This window comes from Hordeum vulgare, chromosome 4H, assembly GCF_904849725.1.
Source record: "Hordeum vulgare subsp. vulgare chromosome 4H, MorexV3_pseudomolecules_assembly, whole genome shotgun sequence".
Taxonomy (NCBI): Eukaryota; Viridiplantae; Streptophyta; class Magnoliopsida; order Poales; family Poaceae; genus Hordeum; species Hordeum vulgare.
The window spans coordinates 331,262,626-331,269,516 of record NC_058521.1 but is presented as its reverse complement, the minus strand read 5'-3'; the positions used below and the strand labels follow the sequence as shown (position 1 = coordinate 331,269,516).

The 6,891-nt window shown below is 47.3% G+C and overlaps 1 long non-coding RNA gene across 1 annotated transcript; it reads left to right on the top strand.

Annotated features, from left to right (window-relative positions):
- The first annotated feature begins 248 nt into the window (after positions 1 to 248).
- On the top strand, positions 249 to 1,573 carry LOC123448578. The gene is made up of 2 exons (XR_006631833.1): positions 249 to 1,203; positions 1,305 to 1,573. It is a non-coding gene; the product is annotated as an uncharacterized LOC123448578 (long non-coding RNA).
- The last annotated feature ends 5,318 nt before the right edge of the window (positions 1,574 to 6,891 follow it).

Here is a 6,891-nt window from a genome sequence, read left to right as displayed (position 1 = left end):
GGGCTGAGGGGCCAGGGTGGTCAGGCAGAGTCGTCACCATGACGGTCAGGCGGAGGAAGCAGCAAGCGTCAATGACGACTAGACAGACGTCATCAGCATGCGCTCTTACCAGCAATGAGAAATTTTGCAGCTCCTTTCTCATCTATCAAACTTAAGGAATAAGCGGATATGGATACAGACAGATATGGACACAAACACAGATAGGATAATCAGTATGCGTATATAACATGAGGGGTTGTTTGGTCTTTTCTGATGCCTCTAATGTGAAAAGAAAAAATTAAGTCAACAAAAGAAAGAAAATGGCATGACAATCAAGGAGCGAGTCGGCTGATTGGCAATTTTGCGAAGCCAATGTCGAAGATGGCAATTTAGAGAAGCCTCGTATTGAATGTGGCAAATATTCAATTTGCTCATTGTGGCACATGACCTCCACCTCCCACCCCGTGCCACTCCATCCACTCCCACGACCTCCACCTCACCCCGGAGGCATCACGCAACGTCCATCTCCTGCGTTGTCCGACCCTCCTTCCACCACTGGATCCGACCGCCACGCCCCTGCCTTCCTCCACTCCGTCCTTGCACCGACCCACCCTACCCCAAACCCACCTTAGTCCTCCCCCACCCTATCCACCTTCTTCCTCCCTAATCCGCCAACTCCACCGGCTCATGATGTGGCCTTAACCACCGGATCCGGCCACCACCGACCCCTGGCCCGGCCTCACCCACCAGATCCGGCCGCCACCACCCCGTGCGACCACCACCGGAGCTCCCATGTGCAGTTCCCCCGCTCCTTCTCCACCGAGGTGCTGGTAGCCGGCGCCGACCGCACCATGCCACACGGGGCTATGGCCATGGAGATCCCTACACCCTCCGATGGCCCCCGTCCAGAACTTCACCGCCGACCCGGAGGACGTGCGGCACCCCACCGAAGGGCCCCTACTGGGCCGACTCAGGGCCCTTCATCTGGTGCGTCTTCGTTCGGTCCGATTCTTCGCTTGATTCGATTCAATCCCTTGGTTGATACAGTGATGATGAGGTGGTGTTTGTTGTTGTCTATGTGGTTGGATACAAGGTGAACTCGGCATTCGGGATGGTCGTGAACGATGAGTGCAGGCTCAAGATCCAGGAGCACAAGACGAAGCAGAGCTTCCAGTTCATCACCCTCAAGATCAACGAGAACACGCACTAGGTGGTGGTGGACAGGTTGGGGCAGCCCGACGACACCTACGCTGACTTCTCCCTCTTATTAGATAATGGAAATTGCATCGTTGTCTAAAGTTTTGTGGCTTGTCGTCAACCTCTAGGAAGTGCGATAGCACGCCAACAAGCTTAACGCCTGCACCTACAGATGGAAGCAACACGACCATGGCGCCTCCCTGGTCACCTCCTCCCTGGACGCGAGAAGGGCGGTAGCTACACACTCAGCACCGGTTTTTCTGGGATTTTAATTTCCTTCTAAAATGGCCTTTGTGCATACCAGCCCCAGGAATACTGTTAGCTGGTGAACAGACCCTTGATACAAATGTCCAAGCAAATTGCAAATCTGAGGAACAAGACCAAGGTGTTCTATGGATTTCATCAAAAGCTTTTTGCTCGTTGAGGGCGGAAGCGATTCGGGGATCTCCATCGTTTACAAGCTGACCTGGATAATTCTTATCCCACGCAGTTGTTGTCTTTGATGCCTAGGTTCCGAGGTTATCGTCGGATTCCTCCTTTCCAAGAACGCAATCCAGCCAAGACGATAGCCAAGGACAAGCCAGTGAGTACTTTGAATGTACTCGCAAACAACATGAAAATGGACATAAAATGACTAGGTTAATATGGACATTCAATCCTACCAGAATATTTCGTAAACCATACTGTGACTTCTTAAGTACTAGTAATGGAAATTTAATCAAACTAAGAAATTAATGAGCAATCAATAAGAGTAGAATTAACGGATGTGATATAATACATGTCGTCGTCGGGCGTCTGAGCGACACCACATACAGGGCTTGAATAAAATAATAACAAGCATTCCACAAATGGGTGTCTGAGCGACGCCACATAAAGGGCTTATAAGAAATATTAACAAGCATGTCATAGTCGGGCGTCTCAACGACACCACATAAAGGGCTTATAAGAAATATTAACAAGCATGCCGCGGTAGGGCGTCTCAGCGAAAGAACATAAAGGGCTTCTATTAATAATAAACATGCTGCAGTCGGGTGTTTAACCGACACCACATAAAGGGCTTATATTAATAATAAACATGCCGCAGTCGGGCGTCTAAGCGACACCACATAAAGGGCTTATATGAGACAATAAAAAATATTGAATATCCAGGAGGTAGAACCATCCCACGTATATTGAACAATCAAAATCATAGGGGTTAATCCATAATAAAAATAATAGTTATGATCATCCACCATATTTCATGATTAGTCTCACGATTTCGTTAACTTCCACCTAAGACCGACACTTGACTAGTCAACAAGTCGTGCTTGATCGTGGACACGACTACTCGAATAGCTTTAACTCTGCAATGGGTGTACTCTTTACCCACAACCCACGGGTTTCAATATTCACTCGGACTAATCCCGTGTATGGTATCTCAGAAGTAAACACTCAGAACCAGTACACACCCATTTTTCCACCAAGCAGATCTGACTCACCAGGACTACACTGCCATGGAAAACCATTTTTCCACCATGCAGATCAAATTTATACCACGCGCTAAAAGGGAATGGTCATTCCCTCTCGGTCCCATACAGGAAACACCCATGCCCACTGACCGGATGACTGGATTTAGTTCAGTGCCTCGGATACCTTCATCCCAGCCCTCTACTTGGTGTGTACCTAGTAATAGGTTTACGACCTACTGAACCTGTGGTAGCACGAAAGGGGTAAGGTGACACACTGACAAGACTCTATCTATGGTCGACTCAGGAGGTTTAAGTTATTCCCTGCATGATTAGAAGCATAAAAGTGTTTCATCACCACAGACAGAGTCACTACCTGTCATGCCGCATCATGCCTTGCTCACCATCCTCGTCCGACGAGATGTCAGTCCCAAAGTCGTATCTCCCCGAGACACCAACTCTCTTCGGATCCCATCCAGTAGGCATATGTGGTAGAAGGATGTGACTACTTTCTCATGTATCTCATCATGCAATAAATGTAATTCCAACCATATATCCGTATGCATGATCATCACATGAAATGTCATCACTATTTAACATAACCAAAATATATCAAGGTTCAGGACACTTGCCTTCAGTGTGTAGATAGGTGAGGTGCACATCAAAACTTTTGAAAGTTGTTTGGATCAAATCAACATTCAATACAAACAACACTCAAAAGTTGTTTGGAAAATTTCTAGTTAAATACTAAAATAAACTAGACAAAATTAGAAAGAGGTGAGAAAAGGAATCAACTCAATTGGAGTGTTATTTCAAAAGTTATGGTCATTCATAGTTTGGTCAAGAATCAGTGTTAAAACAAATCAGTAAAACAAAACGGTTTAGAAATGAATACGCTTGTGCTAGGGAAAAACGTTCTCTGTTGAATGCACCTCCACTTATGCGGGCGACGCCTCATTCTGTCACTAACTAGGGGGCCCACCGGCGACTAGGGACACTAATCGAGAAACCGAGGGCACTGGCGTGTTCATGGTCTCAAGGCGGCTAAGGGGATGGGCGGCATGATCTTCGGGGGTTTGGAAGCTCCGGCGACTACGATGCCGGTGGACGGCGGTGCGGGCCAGAAAGGGGCTCCGCCCATGGTCCATCTTGACCTACGCAGAGAGGGGGGGAAAGTTTTGCCACGTCTACACAGTTCCATTCCATGGTAAAGAGGCGTCAGAGAGGCACAACTGGCCACGAATTTAGGTCGGGGTGGGGTAGCCGAAGCTTGCAGGAGACGGGGAAGACAGTGGCTATTGGCCAAATTGCAGCCACGGGAGGATGGCTATGGCTTCATGGCGGCTCGTGGGCTGCGATGCGGCTTCGGGGGCTCTATTTATAAACGTGTAGTGTCGGTCCCCACACTGGTACCGATAAGATCGCTAGCCAACCGACTTGGTGGCTACAGGGGGACGTGGCAGTGCACGAGCGAAGAGGGGATGGTCCTGACTGACGGTTTGGCTAGCGGAGGCGGGGATTTCGGCCACAAGGGGTGAGCTAGCGAGCCACTATGGCTAGGGCGGTGCTGCATCACCGGGGCAGCCTCTACTGGCATCACCGGCCAGCACGGTTGCATGGGTTCGGGCGTGAAGTGAGAGGAGCTAAGCAGTGCTAGCAGAGGGGGCTGCAGGCTGCCACTACGGGGCATCACTGAGACACAGCATGTGGGAGCGGCGGCTCCTGTGTGGCACGTGCAAAACGCACGCTCCCGACACGCATGGCACCTTCTCGACAGAATGCCAGGGTGATCTAGAGGGCTTCAGTGCAAGTCAAACTTACCAGATCCACTTATGAGGGTGGTGTAGGGCTCTTGGACAAGCTAGTTTTGTCAATGGGGCAACTTCACAATACAAACTAAAAAAGCATGCCAAATTAGGTCAGGGATATAAGGTACTCGAAGTTTCCAAAAGACTAAATTGGGTTTTGCATAAAACTTATTTATATGAATTTCTTGACAACTCCAATTTTTTATAGAATTTTTGAAGAATTATATCTAGGGGTTGTAATACAAAACACCAAATTAGACTAAAATAGAAAAGAAGATAATGAGCTCAATTTTTTCAAAATACTTGGCTAGGTTTTTGCATAAAATTGATCTTGGGGAATAATAGGTCATCCACAAATTTTTGTTAAAATTTTAAAATAAGTTACTAAATGGATGCAGTTCAAATCAGGTCTTTAAAGAATTAAGAAGTCAATTCTGATTAAATGAAACTTAAAATAAAATATTTATAAAAAGGCCTTCACTCGGTTTATAAATGAAGGCGAAAATATTTGAGGCAAACACTAAAGTCAAATAATATTTTTTCAAAAACTCCTCCTTAGGAAAGACAGTTTTTTAAAAAAATCAAGTAAAGAAGGGATCTGAAAACAGCAGAAAACCCAAAAATAAAAATTTAAAATAACCATGGCCAAATTTTAATAAATAAAATCATGGCTAAAATTTTGGGATGTTACAAGCTCCCCCTTAAGAAAATCCCGTCCTCGAGATTTGTTAGGGACGTTGCAAAATATATACTCCTACCACACTGTAGTATGTGCACGAAAAATAACTATTCTACGAGGTTACAGTAAAAACAGTAATTGGTGCAACTGTGGTGTGGTACTGGTGCTACTGACAATATTGCTACCGTTGGGCAATCGATACGCTCCTACGAATGGCTACGACAAAATTTTCAAAAAAGGAAAAGCTTCAATTTCTGAATTGTGCTTGTCGTAGACGAGTGTACAGTGCTCTCTATGGCTGACACATGGACCAAGGGCCCACTATCAGTCTCTTTGTCTTCCTCTGGCTCTCTCCTTTCTTCTCTCTCCCACACGCCTTCCGCGCTTTCTTCATCCCTGGTGTCTAGCGCGTAAGCGCCTAGGGCCGTACTGTGGTAGTGCGCGGCATGCTAGCTGCCTATGCAGCATGCACTAGATTCCTGGGCCAGTGCGTGTCGGCACTTCTTGCGGATTCGCTTTCGAACACTGGTGATCGAGCGACGAGCAGCACTGGTGGACTATGTCCATCGTCCACCGAACTCGGGCTATGAAAATGACTGCGTCATTCTTCTCTCTGCCTCACATCTGGCCTTACTTCTCATGCTTCCTTCTCCTTCTCCATTACTACGTCTAGGAGCTCGGGCGAGGCTCCAATGGTGGACGAGCTTCCGGGGTGGTTGGTGGTCTTGATGGCTCGACTAATGGCAGCACTAGTTGGGCTCTCGGTGCTGCTGTGCACGATGATCCAAGACGATCGTCGCGACACTGATGCTCGGATGGTGGTTCTCCGCAGTGGCGGTGAACACGATGACTAGGCGTGCGCAATTGCATGGGTGGTTCCTAGTGTGCTGGCAGCACTGTAAAAATAAGAACACCCACAATGTATTCCTCTCAAAAAAACTGTGGTGCTATCGAGGCGATTACCTAGGTGTTAGGTGTGTGCGGTTCTGTCTTTAGTGCATTGGCAGAGCGAGTGTGGTTGTGAGCCGGTTGGCATCCGAATAAAATCCTTGTTGGAAAAAAAAATTATGCAGTAGTTTAATTAAAAAATATCACAGGAAGGATTATCATAAGAAAAACAATCCAAGGAAAACCGCAGCAATCACACAACTGAAATATAACATATGCATGCGATAATTTACAAAGTACGGCACAACCATCACATCACACAATCAGAAACTAGACTGCAGATACAAACAAGGTGTTCATGGAACACGCAAAAATCTAACGATCATGAGGAAATATTTTCGGCAGTGGAATATCTCCTTCGTCCTCAGGGGCGAGGGGTTGGAGGACTCGCAGAATGCGCCCAGCTGGATCTACCTCAGGGGTTCGCCAATGGCGATCTAAGGGTTTTCGACAATGAGATCCCGGAGAAGGTCCATCACTTGCTGGGTCAGGCGCTCTTGAGCGATGACAATCAACACGAGCCTGATCAATATTGGGTCTCTGTCTGCACGGGTGCCTGGAAAAGACGCTGCTCCTCTGGGCGTTGAAAGACTCGGAAAATAACAATACCCCCTTTCACTAGCATATGGTACTGCAAATCAAAGGCGAGTAATCACTTCATAGGCAGCAACCTCTATGGTCATTTTCACGGTAGGCATAGATTTCCCGCTGAAGCAGACTTCCGTGGGGTCTTGGTTAGGGTCCATCCGGAAAATGTGCACAACTGCCCAATATTTCGAGGTAGTGGAAGTGATCCTCGATTTGAACAACTCGTACTGGGGTGGAAGGGGAGAAC